The sequence below is a fragment of the Ambystoma mexicanum genome, chromosome 4p (genome assembly GCF_040938575.1).
Source record: "Ambystoma mexicanum isolate Mex_15411 chromosome 4p, UKY_AmexF1_1, whole genome shotgun sequence".
Lineage (NCBI taxonomy): Eukaryota > Metazoa > Chordata > Amphibia > Caudata > Ambystomatidae > Ambystoma > Ambystoma mexicanum.
Window position 1 is genome coordinate 192,356,479 of NC_090927.1, and position 22,867 is coordinate 192,379,345.

The following is a 22,867-nucleotide window of genomic DNA, read 5'->3' on the forward strand; positions in this document are numbered from 1 at the left end:
AAATAAAAAAAAAATTCCATGGCTGGGAAATGTGGGTGTCCCGTGACAGACAGCCATCTAGTTCACGCTCTCTTTGAGGTTTTTGGAAGATGTACCCGGGTTGAAAAGTAGAGAAATGCAGTTTCTGTTTACTTTTCGCTCCTCTCGCGGGCAAACGTGGAGACATTTCGGGCATGCAGCTTAACCAGTAACTTCACCTGCGCTCGCTTTTCTCTGGAATGTTGGGTATGCCGAGTGGGACCCAGGGCTCGTCAGACTTTTTTCTGGTTCGTTACGCTGCTCAATGGCCGCAGCTGTCAAAGCCTCGAACGAGGAAGTGGCCTGCCAGCAGTGCCTGTGGGTGTGCAAAGGGCTGGCACCAGCCTGGGAGGGAGCCGGAGAGCGGCGGGCACGCAGGACTCCTGAGGTGCAAACGGCGGCTCCCGTGGAAGGCTGGGAGTAGCCACCGGGCGCCAGAAGGGGGCACAGGTGACGGGGCACCCGCGGGGGCCACGGGAGCGCGGATACCGCGGCCACAGGTGAGAAGGCGAACTGACAGCCACGGGATCACATCCTATGTGTGTTGAAGCAAGTTAGCAACTACCGGGGAGCGGGTGGACCGTGACAAGCACAGGTTAGCTCGCACACCCGCCACAGGGGAGCAGACGCCCCCCTATGCCAGGCAGGCTTCCCCCTGTGGCCGCCAGAGGTGAGGAGAAACACTGCGGCAAACATAGGATAGCTGCCACAGCACCCACAGGATCAGGCGCAGCACCCACCGGGGAGCGGGTGGACCGTGACAAGCACAGGTTAGCTGGCACACCCGCCACAGGGGAGCAGACGCCCCCCTATGCCAGGCAGGCTTCACCCTGTGGCCGGCAGCGGTGAGGAGAAACACTTGGCAAACATATGATAGCTGCCACAGCACCCACAGGGGGGCAGGCTCAGCACCCACAGGTGATCACTCCCCCCCACCCGAGAAGGGGCTGGGGGGGATTGTTCTGGTGTTCTGAAAACTCCCACGTGACAGAAAAGTACAGCCCCTTTCCTTGGGTTCAAGCTGCCATGGCTTCTGCATGACACTGTGCAATTGGTAGTCTTATGGGATGTGGCGGGGGAAAGGGCAGCTTTTGGGGTTCGGCGTGTATTCTGTGCGCTGCTTGGAGGGGGAGGGGTTGTTAGGTGGTAACAATGCGGGATTTCAGGGGGTCCCGGGCCATCTCGTTCAACTGCGGTGACATCCGGTTAACATCCCATTAAAAAAAGTCCTTCCTAGATAGCTGATATTCTGAGATTTTCAACAAAATGCGGAAGTTGCGGCGCCGGGGGTTCAAAGTCCTACCCCTCTGTAGGATGTGAGAGGGGGCATCGGCTGGCAGTCTGGAGGCACATGGGACATGCCATCGCCGGGCGCCCATTCCCTGTACAGAGGCTCCACACCCTCGTTGTCGTCATCGTGTGGTTGTGGTGACAATATTAATGTTTAATAATAACCACGTGCACAGCACTCTTACATAACCGAGTATTCCACTGGCGCTTGGATGCCAGGTCTTACATAGCCCGACCAAAAGGTACTCATTTTATCAACCACCTGAGGATGAAAAGCTGAGTTGACATTCAAGCCTATGGTATGAACTTGCACCGTTGCCAACCGATCCTGGCAGTGGTTGGTGTAGCTCCGTATTTCCAGGACACCACTTCCAAGGCCCGGGGTTTCCTTTCACTAAGACCTTGGCACTGGTTGCAATGTGTGCGACTGGTGTTAACGTTGTCAACAACGTGCAGGGTGCTTTGTTTGCTGACTGAATAGCGATGTATAGCGCTGTCTCGCTAACGTCGAGTCATCCTGTCACACTGTGCTTAACCCACCGAGCTAACCTACCCATTGCTGTCAAGTATCCAAGATGCCAGGAGCCAGTGTTGGAGTTTCAGCCAGCATAGCAGGTTGCAAGTGGGCATAACCTGTAGCCCTCCTTGGAGGGGACAGTGTGCTCTTTAAATAACACATTAATTGACACACTTTTGTTATCCATACTTAAAAAGGGACACAGAACGGCAACATCTAAAATGCTAACTATGAATGTTCATTGTATTGTGTTGTATGAATAGGTTTTCAAATATATAAAACATTGTCTGCTTTTGTTTCTACCACCGTGTCTGCAATATACAGCACTTTATGCCGGATGCTGCTTTCTAGGCGCTGTATTGATAGCTGTAATTGCCCAAGTCGTTAGTATTCAGTTTAGCAGCTTGAGAAATATGGGTTGAAACGGCCTTGCTGGGACTCGAACCTCAGGTTCTATACAGATGTAAGAAGAAAATAGAGCTTCGTGTGCATCGCAAATATTACTTGCTGGTGAACCTTGATCCCTCTGATTTCTAAAAAAACAAAATACCCAACTATTATTTTCCTGAATCCAAAATGTGCCAATCACTCCAACACCCATTATCGTTCCAAAATCAGTATTAACACCTAAGAAGTGACTTCAAATGTGAACCGGGTGGGATTGCTGCCTTCCTAATGCCTTCAACTGCTAAGGGCCTGCAACCGTGAACAACACGTCCCCTTAAACATTTTGTCTGTGCTGCTTTAAATCTCAACAAACTTCTTTACAATATTAAACATGTAGCTGGCCTATAAGACCATGGCCATCTTTTTCCAGTTCTGGATTTTTACCGAACAGCACTTGGCATCTAGGACTTGTAGGGTACATACTTATATTGGAGGGGAAAAAACGAACTACAAGTCCCAGCATGCAAGCAGCGCTAACGTAAAAGGCAGGACTGACTGCAAGCCGCATGGATGGACCTAAACATTACATTCTGGATGCAAGCAGGCCTCAGTCCCTCCTCGCCTTGTGCCATCTCGTTTCTCGGCCTGACTGCCCATGGCCCCACACAGTAATTCAAACCACTGAAAACAAACACTTTCCCGCAAAAAGTAATCTGATGCAGTTGTAAGTTGAAACACTGCAGATGAAAACTGTTTGCGCATGCAAAATAAATGGACTCCAATTGTCAGTTCCTGTCAACAGGTGAAATCTGTACCAGTCAGTTACTCAGCGATATTGACTGGTCTCAGGTGTGAAGATAAACGAAGTCAAGTTTATTCCATATGGCAGGAATCTGCAGCCATTGGCTCCCCAGATGACTTTGACTACAACTCCCATCAGCCCTCACTAGAATAGTCAATGGAGCGGGATCATGGGATGTGTATTCCAAAACATCAAGCGAGTTGCAGGTTGCAGACTCCTGCCCAATGGAATGGAGGACCTGGAAACAGGGGCATGCATGTCTCTTTAGTCATGTCCGAGCATAGAATCTGTATGTCCTTGGGTGCAAAGAGATGGGCATGGGCTCTTACCTTGCATAGGTAGTGACATCCCAGACAATGACGTCACATAACGAGTCTTTGAAACTCAAGGGGATTGTGGGAAGTTACCTTAAAAGAAGTTGCCAGAAGTAAGTCAAGAGACAAAACCACTTTGTGATGTCCACTACCAATGGCCACTCTTATTATGACATACGTGGCGATAGCATGTGTGCGACTGTTTTGTTGGACTAGTGGTGCAGCGTGAGCTGAATCGCTTTTAGGGACTTCTAATTCTGCCACATACAGCACAGTGAGAATAAATGATTTGCGCGCTGGGATTTAAACTCTGTCTGCAATGTAGGTACTTGTACACATTCCCAGGTGTCGTTCATAGGAATAGTCTTTGCAACATAGTTCTTTTTGCAACTTTGGTTTGTAACACCATCTGACTATGGAATGGATTCCCAAAGAATTGTAATTGTGTTTTGCTAGCTGTAATAAAATGTTCTTAATGGCAAGGTCTATATATTGGCACACATTGTCAAAATCAAGATTGTGCTTTTAATTTAAGAACACTAGAGGAATATTTTGACTATCAAAAGAAACGTTATCTCCGAGCAATGCTTTTTATATATTTTTTTTTTACGCAAGGTGAGCTACATTCCTGAAGTATGTCTCCTGGAAGGACATCTTGCAAGGCTTGTGCCCGGGGCAAACAGGGCAAAGTGCCCCCACTGCAGGTCTGCCTTATAATTGCAATCAGAGCATAGCCAGTTTACCAGGGAAGGCTTCAGGAGGCCAGGGGTCCTCGAATGTTATAATTCTAATTGTTTTTTTTATAACGCGCTTAATACCGAAGAGGTTTCTAAGCGCAGACCCGGGATTTGAACCTGTGTGGCTGTGTGGCTCATCTTGGATGAACGCATTGCCATGCTACCCGCAACAAGATCAGCGCAGGCCAGGACGAAGGAAAACTAGCTCTCCAGTCTCCAGGCCACCAACATCTCTTCCATAATCCCTGGATCTGGGAAAACACGAGGGTTCACTTGCCCTCTCCTCCTTTCCCATCCACACTTTTGGCCCCAAAAGCCACAAGTATAGATAAAGTACTCACGCAAATATATACATTCTTACATTAATATGGCCTGCAAACAAGAGTATAATTGTAGCATTACTTCCCTTACATCTGGTAGGGAAGACTACGAATACCAGAATGCAATTCAGCAGCCAAACAAACGAATGGCCTGTGAGCTCGGTAAACGTACTTTCAAGATTTACTCACTCATAAAAAAAGCAAAGGTTTGCAAAGGTAACCTGACTGTTTTTATTGTTTCACAAAGGCATGCTTCATATAGGATTTGCAGAAAATGTGACATTGTGCAAAGGAGTGGGAGGGGCACTCTTAGCAGTTACCCCGATTACCAGCAAGAGGGAACTTGGGTCCCAAGAAAATCCCAGCCGCAAGATCAGAAGACTCAACCATAGGTCAAAGTTTACTGTCTATATTATCAAACAAAATGACAGGGTTCACACTAGAACAACATGTCGTTCCCAGAGCTCTCGTCCTCCAAACGTGTGTCACACCGTTTTACCATACATGACATCACAAGAACGAGTTGCATTCCCCAACACCTATCATTGAAGGAGATTGGTCAGTTTATAAAAACGATATATATAACACATAGGGGTTAGTTTGGTTATTGGACCGCCATATCTGGTGGCTCCTCCTAGGGCCGCCTCTAAATGTAGCCAATACAAAGTTGCAGGTTAACAGATTGGCCTCTGCAGCATAGTGTTCCTTAACGTGAAAGGTAGCTAAGGATTGGACAGAACTTCTCTTCCCAGCCTTGGGACCTTGGACAGCTACTAGGCAGAGTGAACCTTTTCAAGGCAATGGGAACGATCATGAAGGTGTTGTATGTTCCCATCTCTGATCGCCTGAGCCCTGAGAGAGTACATCCAGCTTTGAACCTGTGTAGTGGTTGTATCTTTCCACCTCTGGTTCGATGCAAACATCTTTCCCCCATCTGCCTTGAGTGATTAGGCATTGTCCTGTTCTTCCATGAAACAAGTGTAGGGACCACGAAATGGAGCACTCCTGCTTGCAATTATTAGGATTTTAAGCTACATTCCTTGCAGGTGTATTATCGCCTGGGTAAACTAAAAACTTTCCGTCGCTGCTCGTCCTTGGCTAGGATGTGCACCGTGCCTGTAATGGACACTCTGTCTGTCTTTAGGTGAATCAGGCTGTTATCTTCTCCATGTATTCAAAGTCTGTCTCACCTGCCCCATTCACTGAGTTCACCTATGTCTTCCATCTGTATTCTTATAGCCTTCTGTGTTAGTCACAGTTAAGCATGTTCAAGCTGGATATATGTATTCTTTGCATCTAGCTGTTTCTGCTTAGCAAAGCATATGTGTGCGTGTGTGTGTGTGTGTGTCAGTCCTTTAGCTGCATGAGTCATACGCACTGTTTCATGTCTAGTAGTAATAAACTAATGAGCGTTTGTGTAGCTTCGTGCATGGATGCCTAAATGCTTCATGTCCATGTGCACCTATGTCGTGATGTCAGTTAGCTTTTCGAGGTTATAGTCCGTCAACTTGTTCGAACAATGGCAACCCTCTCTCCTCCTTATTGTCCATCGGGTAAGCTTTGAATGGTGGTCAGAGTGAGTAACGTTTCTCATATCTGCGATGCATTGACGATGGTGATGAAGGGCGTAAGAGTGATGTACATCTGTCATTTCATTTCCTTTCCGCTGTGAGTCAGGGGTCACGAGGGCCATTCTTGGACCTCCGTCTTCAATTGTACAATAAATGAACACTTTTTGGAGTGTCAAATAAGAACACATGTACATAAGGAAAATACTTTAAAACTTCTTTGGTGTAACATATTTTAATTTTCTGGGTTGCGGCATAGATTTGGGCAGCTAACTGTTCGTTTATAGGTGCTTTCAGAATAAAAATTCCCCTTTTGCAGTTCTAATCACTGAAACATTAAGAGCGTCTTGTCCAAAACAATTCTTAATTAATGAACAATAACTCATAAATTGCTTCCACTTTAAATGCTGTGTGAAAACAAGGTAGTAGAATATTTGTGAGGCTCCAATGAGGCCTGCAGTGCAGCATCTGTGTGGCCACCATGAAGGTGGGTGTAGGGTGGGGAGTGATCATGCTATCGGTCACCAGAGCATTATAGGGGGTTGGGAGGTTTTAGCACGGCCTCACTGGGATAGGTGCAAAAGAAAGCATCTGGCCTGGAACCCCTGCACTTCTTAGATGCAATCTCTGTTCCTTTGGTGAACATGTTTTAGCGGCTGCCTGCAGGGCCCACATAAGCATGGGGCTCTGGGCAACATCACAGACTGGCCATGCCTAAGGTCGGCCCTGTCTTCAGGATCTATTATTTACCCATTATAGGAGTCCGCAACCTGTCCGCCTCAAGATGTTTTGGGCTATGACAAAGGTTTTAGACATCTGCTCCAAAAGTTCAGTTTTGGACACAAAATTGGCCGGACTTTAGGTTCTCTAAGTTACGCAATTGAATTTTGAACAAATGAAAAACCCTGTTAGTGATGGTAATGTAGTGTTACGAAAGATGGTGATGATGGTGAGCCAAATATGATGTTTTATGTGGAATGCCTGCTCATTGGAGCATACAATGCAATTCAGCAAAGACTATTTTCAGCTAAAAGCCATTAAAGTGCAAAAGTGCAATAATGCAAATTCATAATATCAGTTCATTTTCAATAACATTGAACAACATACAAAAAAAGAATAAACACATCTCATGCATTTTATGCAGCTATGGCCATGGTACCAGGTTCAAACGATAAGTTCATAAATAACTGCCTAATATACATTTTGCCATCCTCCCTGTACATATTGAATGTAAAAAACATAAAACATTATTTGGCTAAAACCAAAGATCTTATTAAAAGCGCAGTGTGTAAAAAGGTAGCTGGCATAGGCATTGATATTTGAGCTATAGTATTTTAGAAAGCACAAGACACCCTCCATTTACCCTTCAAATTGGTTTGATCCACTGGCAGAGGAATATAACAGGCACAAAAACGTAAAATGGGCTAGTGTTTCAGTAACAGTTTTACATCTTAGACAATACTCTGAATTTTCATAGTCCCAGTTGGAGAAAACAGTTCCTAATAACTGTCCATTGTGGAACATTCTGACTGACTCATCCAATTCGGAAAGAGAATTGTAACCAAATGATGGGCACCAACAGCCGGTGTGCTTAAAATCCTCATTCCTGCATGGCCGTGCCAGCAGAATGTCATTGAATGTCTCGCTCTTCCCTTGTCTTTTCTCATCTGGCTCTTGGCGTCTCCTCTCCCTCATCCACAGTTGCTTGCACTAGGCCTTTATGTGGCCATCAGACTGACCCACATCCAACTCTGACAGTTCTGGCGTTAACGTTCTCCAGCCACCGCCCATTCTGGCCTCCCCTTCTCCCATGATGCACCACACAAACTCCCCTGCTGTGCTTTCTCTGTAGCCCTTGATCCTCCCATCCCATGCCCCCCTGACACTTTCTGCGCTATTGCATCCAATCCACGTCATTCTAGCTAACCACTGCATGGTTACCCTAAAAACGCTGCACGCCACCAGTCGCCACCAAATTCTTTCTCGTATTTGGGCACAGACATGATCCCCTGCCCCTGGCACTAAAAGCCTTGCTACCTGCCGGGAGGGATGGGGGCGGGGGGTTTGTGTGTGATTTCCGGCAGTAATTTCCGTTGCACCAAAGTCCTCCGTCAGTGCCCTCACTTACTTGGGGCCATTAAGTCAGGCTTTTGCGTGCACCAAATGCCAAGGACTTTCACCCCTGTGGCTGGCTAAGGCTTAAACATACTATTGTGGATGTCATTTTAGGGGTTATAGAGGACCCAATCATGACTTTATGGTTATCCAGGCAGCATCTATGATCCTGAGACACTGAACATTCATGTAGCTGTTTCCTGATTCTCCATAAACCATCGGTGGCGGGTAGGGACAGGCACAACATTCCCCCCCCTGCAGCACAAGAACCAGTAAAGAACAGATCAGTAGACATTGTGTTGCACACTAATTTGTAGAAGGTGAGGCTTTTGAGCAGGGGTGTTGCTAGGTCTGGAAAAGATCCGGGGCTACGCAAATGTCGGGACTGTCGGGACTCTGGGCTAGCTAGCCTTTTGGTTGTAGGCCCTGAGCTTTTATCCGGGGCAACAACCAAAAGACCCAGGACTATATCCCCAAGCCCCTCCCTTGCAGTGCCTCTGCTTTTGGGGACCACATGGTTTTGGCGTTTATCTGCTTCTGTGCGAGTGTAATATTTTGTAGCAATTCCGAACTCATTGTTTTTCTTTTATTTCCTGAGATGTTCTACTGGGCAAATCCTTTGGGATCGAAGTCCCTTCTTATGAATGAAGCGCGATCAAAAGGCATGTGACGTAATTTCCTTTGTTTTCAAAGGAGTTGGGGGGGGGGTGGCCATCAAAAAGATATTATGAATGAATTTCAAAAACAGTGTTGCTTCATCACAACGCACGCGTCCATATGGTAATTGGGGGTCGGTTCTCCTAAACGTGTCAATTTACAATACCATTATAGTATGCAAACGGTTGGGGAATAGGAGTAAACACAGTATTGAAACAGCTTTGAAACAGTATTTTACTTGCTGTATAAGCACCTAACAAGCAAACAATAAATAAATAAATAAATAAATAAATAAATAAATGAACACTTCACCTCTGAAATAAACTGGTAAGATAGGTCAGTGGGTGAAGCGCTCGCTGCTGCGATCTGTTTGTTATCTGGAGGTCACAGGTTCGAATCCTGGCAAGTCCAACTCAGCCTTTCACCCTTCCGAAGGTTGAAAAAGGAGCACCATCTTTGGTTGGGTGATATTGTACACATATATGTTCTCTGTAAAGTGCTTAGGCGTAAGCGCTATATAAATAACACATCATTATCATTGCCTTCAATCATCAAACCTACAGAGCATTTGCTATTAAAGGGTTAAGAGAATGCAACCCAATTATCAGGAATCAAGTAAAGTAAAATAAATGTCTGAAGAAGGATACGTTACAAATAGGAAGATGGCAGCGTTCACTATTTTCACCATTGCTGCCTCAATAGTAGTAGAGATTTTTTTTTTTAATAGGGAAGCAAGCAAACAGGTGTTTTGAATTGGGCGGTGGATGAAATAAGTTGGCAAAAGCTGCCAGTGTGATTGACAATACTTTGACATGTCCTTGCAGAGTATTTATAAGTCAGGCCAGAAAGGGTTCAGCTCTCTCCACAGGTATTAGAGGTATGTCTCAGAAGGACCCTGGTGGCTATCAGCTGCTCTGTGATGCAGAGACTGCCTCTCATTGGTCTATCTTTATCCCTCGCCAAAACATCCCCACAGCCCACGGGTGTCCACCCTCGCCTGCAGGACCCAAGACATGATGACTTTGAAACTATTATTTGTAATGTTTTTTTTAACAAATTCTTCATGTCCCATAGAAATAGAAAACATGATATGCTCCGAGTGAAGAGATATCATTAGATCTAAAGTGCTGTCTGTGGTCCTGCAGTGGAGGACAGGTCCCTACAGGCCTGTGGCCTGTGCTCTTGCCTTCTGTAAGAGCCTTTGCAAAATGTGTTGGAAGTGGCAATGTTTCTCTCTCTGACTGGGACCAGGGGGATAGAGGGGGGGGGTCATTAAAAAAGACTAGCTTTGTTAAATAGCTGGAAAGACCTATCTGCACAAACACAGACACAGATTATTTATCTACGTTTACAAAGCTAAAACTATTGCCTTTGCACATGCGTATCTAGCACACACCAGCAAAGTTATGGTGGGTTTATAAAGACTTGACAAAAAAAAAAACGAAAAAAATGAAATGTGCCAACTTCCAGTGATGGCCACCTCGTGATGCTGTGGCCTTTATATTTATTTATTTTATAGTTCATTTATAACAAGCTTAATACCAGCGAGTGGTTTCTAAGCGTGGGATCGGGATTCAAAACAGTGTTGTGCTGTGTTGTCTTGCTTCCAAGACAAGCATGATTCAAACCTGTGTTGTGCTTTGTTGTCTTGCTTCCAAGACAAACGCGTTGCCCCCGAGCTAGCCTTCCTCCCCTTATAAACTCCACTGTAATGGTTCTGGTGTTTTCTAACCATAACCCAAAGCTCCAACACCAAGGATATCAGACTGTTCCGCAGTGATGTTATCTTTGAGAACTGCCCTAAAAGAGAAATATAATGTATTTTCTGGAGCAAAAGGCATGCATTTGATTTCCTTTGCATTACCCACACTGGACTGAGTATGTGGCTCGGAACTGGAGGCCAACGTCCATTGGCGGCTCCAGAGTGGGGCTGTTGCATGTGTGATTTAGCTGAAATGGATTATTCGACTTTCACATGCTTGTTTACAATTCACAAGTTTTTGAGCAGCGGCTTAAGACAGGTGACGAGCTTCCTAGACATGTCTAAAACAGCCAACACCCTGCAAGTGTTGTTGGACTTGGGAGGCCGGGCAAGATCGTCCCTACACCCATGAGGCTCAGGCAACAACAGATCAAAGGTATATCTGACAAATCAGGGTACGGTCGGCTTGCGGGTAAGCAATTAATAGACTCCACCGGGAAAGGGCATGTGTATATATGCACACCTTTCAAAGAATGTCATACTTCAAGTGACTTAATGAAAGCCACTGAAAATATGTAACATTGCTAACAAGGCTTAAAATAAATGTCACGATCTAGAAACGCTGCAGGCGACTCTCTGGCTCTACAGCTATTGTCTCACTTCTGTTGTGGTAGGTGTTGGTTTCTAGGATTTGCCCCAGGCCACCCGTAAACTCACACGAGCACCTCTTGTAATAACACAGGGACACGTCTATGCAGTTCAGGGTCCCGGCTGCGAAAGACAACTTCGGGTTCTGTTTTATTTAACTCACATGCGTGAGCCGGAAAGAGGCTCGCGCATGCCTACAAACCTTACGTACACTCCGTAACATTCCTCCTTTTCTTTAAACGAAAACAGAACAATAACATAACATTGTGCAACGACCCAACGTGGGTCACATTGTATTACTATTGCAGTTGCTCAGGCATCGTTGTCCATAACACAGTCCTGGAAGCGGGCTGGACGCCTCCTCGCTACCCTGTTCGGGTATCTCCGGCTGTCGTCCTGGGCCAGCTGTGGCGAGTTCACTGGTGGGGGGGTCCCCTCCAGCATCGTACCCTTTGGTCGTCGAGGCCTTGCTGGCTTCCCCCTGCTCGTTGGTTCCCTGGCTTCCTTCTGACGGACCGCCCTCAATTTTTTTGAAATACGACACGTTCCGTGTCACAGTTCCATGTCCATCAGCCACAGTTATCATGGATCCCTTGACATGTGTAACCCCCATGGGCTGGGGTTCGTACTTAAAGGACATCTTCCCCTCAGGATGTCTGTTTCGCACTAACACTGTGTCTCCTCCTAAGGAAATGACCTTGTCTTGCAGATTTCTCCTTTTGCTCTCTTTGTCATTCCGCACCTGCATTCTTCTCGAACTCTGTCGTTGTATATTACACCTGGTTCTCTTCCCTCCACCTCAGGTATGAGACCTCTGGGAGAACACTTAAACAATGCCTCCGCAGGTGCAACTCCGTTGGACTGGTGTGGTGTTGACCTGTACTCCCTGAGGAATTCAAACAAGTTCTGATGTAGCTCCCCTCCCCCATTCAGAGATATTCAAAATATTTTGTTCAAAGTACACATGAACCTCTCGGCTTCACCGTTGGCCCTTGGCCAGAGGGGTGTCACTTTTCGATGTTTGATGCCCCGGTCCTCCATGTATTAGCAAACTGCTGACCCTGGAACGGCGGGCCGTTGTCCGAGCACAGTTCGTATGGGAACCCATGGGTGGTAAAAATCTTCTCCAGAGCTGGTATGGTATGATCGCAGGCCGTAGAATCCACCAGTTCAATCTCCAGGTACCGGGACCAATGGTCTACCACGGCCAGAAAATACCTGCCCCGCCCCATGGGTCCAAAGTCCACGTGCAGGGTTACCCACGGCTGCTTGGTTCTTTCCATCAATCGTATTGTGGGTCCCCTGTCGGCAGGGCTGGCAGCCTGACATGGAACACATAGATATACATATTTGTCCACGTGTCCATCTAGGTCCGGGAACCATACCTTGGTTCGCAAGCATCCCTTTGTTTTGGCCGTGCCCTGGTGTCCTTTGTGAGCTAGGTCCAGTACATTGGGAACGAGGGCGCAAGGTATGACAATCTGCCATCCTCTCAGCATCAGACCATCTTCTGACATTGATACGTCGTTGCGGGCCCGCCACAGTGCTTGCATGTCTTGTTGGGCCCCCTTCTCCCTCCTGGTGTTGTTGGCTAGTACCCTTTCCAATCACTGCTGTCCATGGCCGCCTGAATGACATGAAACACCTTATCAGTTCTCAACGCTTCCACTATTTCTTGAACTGTTAGTGCCATGGGCATTGCTGCATCCACCACATGACGGACCATTTTGACACATTCAATCACCTCTGTTTTCTCTGGAGTTCGACCTGCCCCGGGGTGTCGCGACAAATAGTCAGCGGGATTGTTGGTACCTGGACAGTACTGTAGTTTCACCCCATATTCGATCAGGGACAAGATCCACCGCTCTATCCGAGAGGGTGGCTTCCACAACCCGCCTGCCATGATGGGTATTACCGGCTTGTGGTCCGTGATAACCCCACCACAGGTTTCCCCAGGATATATAGTCTGAAGTGTTTACACCCCCATAGGATGGCAAGCGCCTCTCTTTCTATTTGCGAATACCTTGTCTCGGGGTCCGTTAATGCCTTGCTGGCATATGCAATTGGACAAATCCGTCCTTGGGTGTCTGCCTGCAGCAGCACGGTGCGCAGTCCCACAGGGCTGGCGTTCACCACGATCTCCGACTCTCTCTCTGGATTAAAGTATGCCATTGTTTCACTGCTCGTCAGCGCCGCTTTGATGTCTTCAAATGCTTTCTACTCTCTGGTGGTCCACTCCCAGAAGACGTTGTTTCTCGTTAGTGCTCTCAGCGGTTCTGACAGAGATGCCAAATCCCGAATGAACCGTTCCGCAGTAGTTCACCATACCTAAGAAACTCCTGACCACCAAGGGTGTCTCTGGGGAAGCTGCCTCCTGTATGTCCCGTACTTTCTCTGTGTCCGGGGATATGCCCCCAGCATGGAAAATGAACCCAAACAACTAAATTCGGTCTTTGAAAAAATCACATTTACCTTTATGCAACGTGAGGCCTACGTTCTTGATTCTGTCCAATGTCTTTTCTAGTCTTTGCATATGTTCCGCTTCTGAGGAAGCAAAAACCAAGATAGTGTCACTTAAATTTATGGCGCCTTTCAGTCCGGCCAGGGCACCTCGTGTGGCATTTTGGAAAACTTCGGCAGCTGACAAGATGCTGAAGCTCAACCTTTTGAACTGATATAGGCCCTCCTGGGTAGCGAAAGTTGTTATATAGCGGGACTCAGGGTGTAGCTCCAACTGATGATACCCAGAGCGGAGGTCCAATTTAGAAAACACTCTTACACCCTGGAGCTCGCCCACTATTTCAACCAATGTCAGAGTTAAGTGTCTCTCTCTTCTGATTGCTATATTCGGCAGCCGCATATCGACAGAAATGCACATGGCGCCCGGCTGCTTGGGTTTCGCCGCTACCACAATTGGGGAGACCCATGGAGTGGGGCCTTCCACCCTTTCAATAATGTCCATGTCCATGAGAGCTTACAACTCCTGCTCAACTTGTGCCCTCAGGTGGAACGGGATTCTCCTTTGCTTCAGGGCTGTGGCCCTCTCAGACTCGTCAATGTGGATGCATATGGGGTCCCCCTTGAGCTTGCCCACGCCTGTAAAAATGTCAGCATATCATTCCATGACGTGACCAATGTCCCTCAGGTACACTGACATGGCGAAATAAACAATGTCCAGTGCCTCTGAGGCTGAACAGCTTAGTAGTGAATGGGAGCTCACTTCCGTGACAAAGAATTTGGCCTTGATGGCTTTCTGTCCATGGGTGACTGACGCCACGAATGCCCCTTTTACTGGTAGAGGTATATCTCCCACAAAGGTGTACATTCTTGCTTTGGTGTCGTCAAGCGCCGGTGGGCCTGGTAGAGCCTCATAATGTTCCACCGCTAAAACACATACAGATGCTCCGGTGTCTATTAATGCATGGGTTGGGGTTTCTCCAAAATTGACCAAACATGTTGGCTGCCTAAGTTTCCTTGTGCCAGATGCTATATTTGATATAAAGAACACTTCTTCCTCTTCCTCCTCTTCTTCTGTGATGTCCAGCTCTTGCAGACCTTGTTCTACCGCTGCCACATTTTTAGACTTCCTTGGGTTACCACTGCCAACCCTCGCTGGGCCCCTGGAAGCGGTCACTGGCACCACTGCTCTGCACACTCTAGCGTAGTGGCCTGGTATCCTACAGCAGCCACAAATTCTAGTCTTTGCTGGACACTCGCCCGCATTTGGGTGATCATAACCACAGTTTATACATGGGTGTGTGATGTTAGATTTCTGAAATCCTTCAGGCTTTTTATGATTCCAGCGCTGTTTTTTAAGAGTCTGAACGTCCTATGGCAAAAGCCTCTTCACACTTCCCTGGGCGGACGGCTGCATCCATCCTGGCTCCCCTGCTCTCTGCCAGTTCATATGCACGCCCCATGTCCAAGATTTGCGCGAGTGTCAGGCCTGGTTCACGGAGCACTTGTCTTCTCAGCTTCCCCGAGCTACACCTTTGAATAAGTTGGTTGCATACCATGCCTTCCACATTCTCCCACCTCCATTTGCTGGCCAAATGTCTTAACCTCCCACAGAACTGGTCTAAAGTCTCATCACCAGACTGCTTCTCCGCACACATGACAAACTTGTCATAATCCATATTTGCTAGAGGTAGGAAATGGTTTTGCAGGGCAGTTTTAACAGCTGCATATGTTGTCGCCTGTGAGTTCAATTACTCAAAGATCCGATGCACTTCCGATACTGCCGAGTACAGCATGGTTGCCACCTTAGCATCGTCCTCTGTCTCACCGGTTTCCATAAAGAACATTTCCAGCTTCTTTACCCACAATAACCATTTGGGACCGAGTTTGGACGGGGGCCCTGATAGATCAAACTCCGGCATGGGTGCCAAAGTACCTTGTTGTCGTTTTGACACTGGTGCTGGGGCAACAGTGGCATCCTCCTGGTTGCCCATGATGTCAGACCGCACAAGCACCCCACTTCAGTGTGTGAGGCCGCAAGTCTGTCTCCTCCTCACGACGAAATTCACTCCGGTGATGTGATTCTCCACTGTGCCAGGCTTTGACAGTACCTGTGGCCAGGATCTTCACTTTAGCAGGATCATGGTATGTGTGAGGACAGCATTACACTTTAAGTTTTGGTGTCTGATAGTTGTGAATGTTCCAAAAATTATATCTATGAAGAACACGAGCAGCGCATGAGCACCCTTTCTGGCCGCAACCATTGTGTACAGAGTGCCAAAATGGCGACCAACCAGTCGCGTAGGAATCAGCGCTTTGTGAGCATGTCGGAACCCTTTTCCGCATTCGGGAATGTCCTTCCGAGAATTCCGCCCACCCCGCTTAGCGTCTTCCTCATCGCCAATGCTGGTTTCTAGGATTTGCCCCAGGCCGCCCGTAAACTCACACACGCATATGTAGTAATAACACACACACACGTCTATGCAGTTCAGGGTCCTGACGGCAAATGACGCCTTCGGGTTCCTTTTAATTTAACTGACAGGCGCGAGCCAGAACGAGGCTTGCGCATGCGTACAAACCTTACGTTCGCTCCGTAAGAGTAGGTTCTATGTTCTTTCATCCCCTGTTATTTTTTCTTAGTTTTTTACTGAAACATTATTATCGAAAATCTCATTGAATTAATTTTTTTAATATTTGGTGGGCTTCCCACCAAACCTCCCTCCCCTATTATTTACTCCTATTCCCCACCTCCTGCCCCTTATATACCCTTAACCTCCCTATATTTTTCAATGAGTTTTTTTATTGAAAGATTTTCAGCAAAAAATCATCAAATGTTGCAGTCATCTATCAAATAGGCTTGGGTTACCCCGTTAATAAAAAAACCTATCTCTCTGGACCCCAATGTGGCTACAAATTACCGGGCTATAACCATTGTACTTTTCTTGATAAAGATCATTTATAGAGGTGCTTATTTACAGGTTCAGCTTTATTTCAAGGGGCACAACTTACTTGTTGTAGGCAGTCCGGATTCAGAGCCGAACATGTCTCAGAGACCGCTTTGTTAGACCTTGAGTCTAGCATGTTACCGATCCTTCATAAGAGTGGTTAGCTTTGCTCATGCTCCTGGATTTCTCTACGATATTTGACCTGGTCGACTATAACATACTGATTGATAGGTTGTGTTCCTCAGCAAATTGTTTACCTGAAGCCGCAAGCTGGGTTCATTCCTGTTTGTCCGAATGCACGGCCATAGTCTTTAGTGAATCCGGCGCAGCCGCACAAGTTAATTTGGAATGTGGTGATCCACAGGGATCTTGTCAATCCCCTACTCTTTAAAATGTATTTACTAAACCCCTCTTTGACATCTTGGATGATCTTAGTGTCCTTTATATTGATTACGCAGACACGCAGATATTGCTTCAGCTTTCAGTTGATTATAAACATGCTGCTGTCAACATTAATACAATTTATGACATCATCCGAAGTTGGCTGGCTTTTAATGGAATGGCACTCAATATAGACCAGATACTCTTTCCCCAGAGTTCAATCCTGCCCTCGCTAACTGTGTTCTAATTACACTGTTCTGCTGGTTACCCCACATGTCAAACTTGAAAAAGCTGGGGGACTGGCCTTTTACCCCGCAACTCTTGGCTCTGGAATAATCTTCCGCCAGCTCTAAGAGAAAGACGTCCACTGCCACCCTTTGAGAAGGCTCTCAAGACCTACTTCTTCACTCTACTGGTCTCTTGATTTGCTGGACTTATAATGTACATTGGATAATTGGTATTTTCTTTGAAGAAGTCTTGATGGATGGTTTCTTGTTATGTGTTTTTGCACTTATTCTGTTTGTTGTTCTTATTGTTTTATTTTTCTTGCGCCTCTTTGCCCATGGCCGTGTTATATATATTAAATAAATAAACACGGGTCATCCAAATAGAAAGCGGCCTTCATTTAAGGCAGAATTCTAAGAATTTCGGACTCTGAAAAGGAAGAAAAAGTGTTCTAGGTTTTACAAGTACGAGAAAGAACAGGCGGGTGGGTGGGATTGAAGTTGAAGTTAAGCAGAAATACAATTTTGAATGTAGAGGATTTTCTTAACAAAATAACTATGACATACATTTACCTGTATTAGGGGAACAAGAAGGCAGCTTAAGAGGACAGAGGTTTACACTCTGCTTGATGAGCCTGAATAGTTCAAGTTGAATATAATTAGATTTAGCATCATGGAGTTCACGTTTTTAGGTAGAATGGAACAAAAAGAGCTGGGTGTGAAATTTGGGAGATTAAGATTACGCCACTTATTTCATGCAGCCAATAGCTTGTCTTGTAGATTTAAGGGAAGAGGTAGGGTGACCAGATGTCCTGGTTTTGCCCGGACTGTCCCGGGTTTTGGTGCTCTGTCCCCCTTTCTCAAGATTATGGGCCTCATTACGACCCAGGCGGTAAGTTACCGCCTGGGTCGTACCCTTACCACCATGGCGTAAACTACGTTTACGCCATGGTGGTTGGCGGATTTACCGCCCCATTCCAAGGTGAGTGGGGCGGTAAATCCCCATTTCCCATTTTACCCTTCCCCATTCCCATTTTTGCCCCATACGGCATAATGGGAGTGGGGAAAGCGCTAATTACGCCACCGTAAATTACGGTGGCGTAATTAGCACCATGGTCCCTTAGCGCCATGGATTTTAACGCCTGCAAAATGCAGGCGTCAAAATCACCATGGCGCTAAGGGACCTTGTAATCAGGCGTTAAGGGTCGGCGCCGTTTACGGTGCCGTTAACCCCTTAACGCCTGACTCATAAATGTTTCCATTGGAAACTTGAGTGGTCCTGGTTTTTGGTAGTCGTCTTTATAGATGACAGGCATGAATGCACAATCTGACACATAAGAAATGATGCACTTTGCAATTTAAGATAGTGTTCGTTTGTGATAAATTAATTTTAATATGTGTTTATTTGAACAGTAACACTTAAACCCCCTTCTCCTGCAACCGCTACTGAGGTGTAGTGCCTTGACAGTCACTTTCAAGAGTTAGTCCTACTTTTATGTTAGTTGCCCTGTCCTGGTTTTTTACTGTTTGAATCTGGTCACCCTAGAAGAGGAGTACCACGGAACAGAAGGATGAGATTCAGGTTTACAAACACTGGAGAAAAAAGGGAAGATGTGTTACGAAAGGAAGACACAAATACGACAAATGCTCAGGGGATATCTTCTTAAAAGAATGAATTGATAATGATTCGGCGTCTATGACTTTAGATTGGGAGCACAAGGAAGACGAAAATAGAATGGCATAATGATGAGCCCAAGTGTGTGTACCACCTTTGTACACTTAACTCTCACACTCTAAAATGTGGAAAAGTACAACGGGAACCTGCCTATGCAAAAGTGTAAACATAACGGGTCCCGGCTGCGTAATTTCCGGGAACTCGAAAACGTGCCCTTATGCTTGCAGCTGGAACACATCTTTCGTGGGACTCAGCTGTATTCTATGGGGTGCTGTGCAAAGAGGGCAGAGACATCAAGATTGAAGTGAGAGCACAACACTGGTGCACAGTCGTGCCTCCTGAAAGCCCATTGTTGCGCAAGACGGCGTGCAGCATTCTCCAGCTTTCTGGTTAGACTAAGAACAAAGCTGACGGAAAACGAGCAAGTGGACCTGTAAAAGTCCCAATGTAGGTACGTGGACACAAGGACACCAGTAAACGCACCGGGTACATAAAAATACCAATAGCTCCACAACCAGAAAACAGATTTCAAATACAAGTCAATCTTTGGAAGCTTTAGACTTCCTGGATTCTATTTAGTTAGGTTTTAATTAGTTTGTAAACCTTTTTCTGGATTTAACACCCAGAAATGGCTTCACTGAAGGATTGGGCATGAGTTGGGACTCTGACCCTTTGCTCTTACTCTCCTTTTTTGCTTTGTTGTCTTGTGAGCGCCCTGAAGGCGTGTGGCGCAATATATAAAATCTATAGAATAGGACAGAATACATTGTTGAAGTTTGTGCCATTATTTTTAAGCCTAGTCTCTGCTTCAGAATCATGGTACTCTACTATCCTATTCGAGTAGGGTATAATGAGTCTAAGGTTCTATTCCTGCCCTTCGACATCCAACGGTAATTCTGTTCTCGCATAGATGCAACCAGCAAGAAAGCTCAGTGAGTTGAGTTTTTGCTATTGGGGTATGTGTTGACCATACAGATCAGAGGGCCCAGTCCCAGCAGAGGCAACTCGTCCTTCTGAGGTCCACACTTTGAATACCATGAACTTGGTTCTGAAGTACATCTGCTGGGCTACAAAGTGGCAAAAACGAGTGGCGCTGGGGTTATCATATGAAAATCAGTCATCATTAAGTAACAACATTATAGGTAATTGCATAGTATCCCCCTCGGATCCACATTACACCACGTAAACTCTCAGCCGTGGAATGTTTCAGGATAAAATGTCCATTGCATTGAGAATCGACACTCCTCGTTGTCGATCCTAGAGAATGATGGTATAAGAATCGCTGGGCCTTTCGTCACTCAAGGTAAGCCCTTGCTGTGGCAAACCACAACGCATATCTGGGCCTCTGGGCATTGGAGGTTAAGCCTTGATGTGAAATGGAGACTGTAGCATCTATGGACCTCTGGGCACTCAAGGTTAAGCCTGGCTATGCAGAGGCTGCATCCTCCCTACGCCTGTAGGCATTAATGCTTAAGTCTAGCGTGCAGAGGTTGCAGCCTCTCTAGGCATGTAAGCATTGGTGGTTAAGCCCTGCTCTGCAGAGGCTGCCGCCTCTCTAGGCCTGTAAGCATTGATGGTTAAGCCCTGCTCTGCAGAGGCTGTAGCATTTCTGAGCCTCAAAGGATTCAAGGCTAAGCCTTGCTGTGCAGAGACGGCAGCCTCTCTAGGCCTGTAGGCATTGGTGGTTAAGCCCTGCTCTGCAGAGGCTGCAGCCTCTCTAGGCCTGTAAGCATTGATGGTTAAGCCCTGCTCTGCAGAGGCTGTAGCATTTCTGGGCCTCTGAGGATTCAAGTGTCAGATGCGCTCTTGCCCTCGTAGTGTAGCCGAGGAATTCTTCTCGCCAATCTACCAAACTGGCTGATAAGATTAACAACCAGAACCGTCGATTGGCAAAAAGATGGAATGCCAACGATGAACCCGGAACAACAGGGAGCAGGATTATGAGACAAGATGTGTCCCAGAAGCACAGGCGAAGACCCCAGGCAACTGCAAGAAGAGCAATAGTAAGGACAATGCAATTCTTGGCAGTACTACAATAGAAACAATAGAACCAAACACTAACCTGTGCACTGATAGAGAACTCTCGAAATCACCAGATGGCTGAAGTCACCGGGCTTGTATCTTTGTGGCAGACCAAACACTTTGGGGGTCATTACGACCCTGGCTTTAAGGGTTTAACGGCGCCGTAAAAGGTGTCGGCGCCGTTAAACCCTTCACGCTTGATTACGAGGTCCCTTTGCGGGACCCGACCTTAACGGCTGGTTTTACCAGCCGTTAAAGTAGGGTGCCGCAAAGGGACCTCGGTGCTAATTACGGTACCGCAATTTGCGCCTTCCCCATTCCCATTGAGCCCTATGGGGCGAAAATGGGAATGGGGAAGGGCCATGGTGAAATGGGGAAATACCGCCCCGCCAACCTTGGAATGGGGCGGTATTTCCCCATTCCACCATGGCGGACTCGTTACAACACCGGCACCAACCATGGTGCTAATAGCGCCATGGTTTAGCGCCTGGGTTGTAATGAGGGACATTGTGTTTCTATATAAAGTTTTCATACGACTGCTTTAAGTAGTATTTATTTTCAAAATATGTATGCCTCTGTACATTTTCTTTTGAATTTGCTCTAAAACTTGAGATGTATATGTCTGTCTGTATTGGTTCAGACAAAAAAAATGGTGCAGGTTTTAATTTGAGGTAATCCCCTGAAAGCCTACCTTTCCCTATCTCTAAGAGGGGTTTCCCTGCCTCAACCTAAATAATAAGGGCTCTGCCAGAATGTACATGTAGATCAATAGTCCACCGTCCTGTGTCAAAACACTACTTCTGTCCCTTACACTTAAAACTAAACTAGAGATAAAGTAGACCTTCTTGGTCCAGACAAATGACTCTCTTCTTCTGGACTGGGGATAAAAGTTCACTTCCAGGCTTTTACTTCTTCTTAGGGGAATGACTCCCTTCCCTGGATCTAAATGTCCTTCTGCATAAAAGACAAACGTTCCAGTACTTCGTCTTGGCAGGGACATTGTCTATCTTTTAACACTCTGTATCTGAAAGTCTTTACCAACTTTGGTTGCCAGGAGAATGCCGACCTTCTCTTGGTATCTTGAGTCCACAGTTCAAAACAAGCAGGGGGAATGACTCCTCTCCCCTGGTCTTGGCTACCAGTAGAATTACTCCCTTCTACTGGTATCTTGGGTCCACAGTTCAACACAAGCAGGGGGAAGGACCCCTTTCCCCTGGCCTTGGCTACCAGGAGAATGACTCCCTTCTACTGGTATCTTGGGTCCACAGTTCAACGCAAGCAGTGGGAATGACTCCTTTTCCCTGGCCTTGGCTACAAGGAAAATGACTCCCTTCTACTGGTATCTTGACTTAAAAGTTGAATATAACTAGGGGGAATGATTTCCTTCCCCTGGCCTCTCTTTCACTTTGGTTTCCTAATTCCACTTGCAGTCTTTCACTTTGAGGGACCCAGAGCCAGGCTTCCCCATCTCCAAAGTTTGGCAGACTTGGCTCACTGCCCTGCCAAGTTCTGTCACAGGGAAAACGGTTTATACATTCCTTCGCATGTGGGCGTGGGTCCCAGACCCAGGTTTCTCTATGGTTTTGTTCTGGCATACCTGGTTCACTCTCCTGCCAGGTACTGCCACAAAGAAGATAACTTGGATTGCTCTTCTTTTGTAGATGGGGTCCCAGTCCTGAGTTTCTGTATGGCTTTTTCTGATACACCTGGTTCACTCTCCTGCCAGGCCCTGCCACAAAGAAGATAACTTGGATTGCTCTTCTTTTGTAGATGGGGTCACAGACCGGAGATTCTCTATGGCTTTGTTCTGACAGACCTGGTTTACTCTCCTGCCAGGCATTGCCACGAAGAAGATGATTTGTACTTCTTCTCTCTTGTGGGTGTGGTCCCAGAACTGTGTCTCTATTCTGCTTTGGTTGGCAGACCTGATTTACTCCCCTGCCAGGTACTACAATGAAGAAGGGGATTTGTACTTCTTTCTCATGGGTGCGGGTCCCAGACACGTTTTTCACTCTCTTTGTGTTCTCTCAATGTTCACTTGTCCCACAGGGGTTCCCTTATTGCCCCTGCTCTGTCGGTACGTGTCTG

General features: G+C 46.6%; 1 protein-coding gene across 1 annotated transcript in view; it reads left to right on the top strand.

The window, feature by feature from the left end:
* The first annotated feature begins 274 nt into the window (after nucleotides 1–274).
* Nucleotides 275–22,867, top strand: part of LOC138453129 (uncharacterized) — a 411,581-nt gene continuing 388,988 nt past the window's right edge. The window contains exon 1 of the mRNA XM_069605687.1: nucleotides 275–518. The gene's annotated coding sequence lies outside the window, so the exon portion shown is untranslated. The remainder of the gene's footprint in view (nucleotides 519–22,867) is intronic.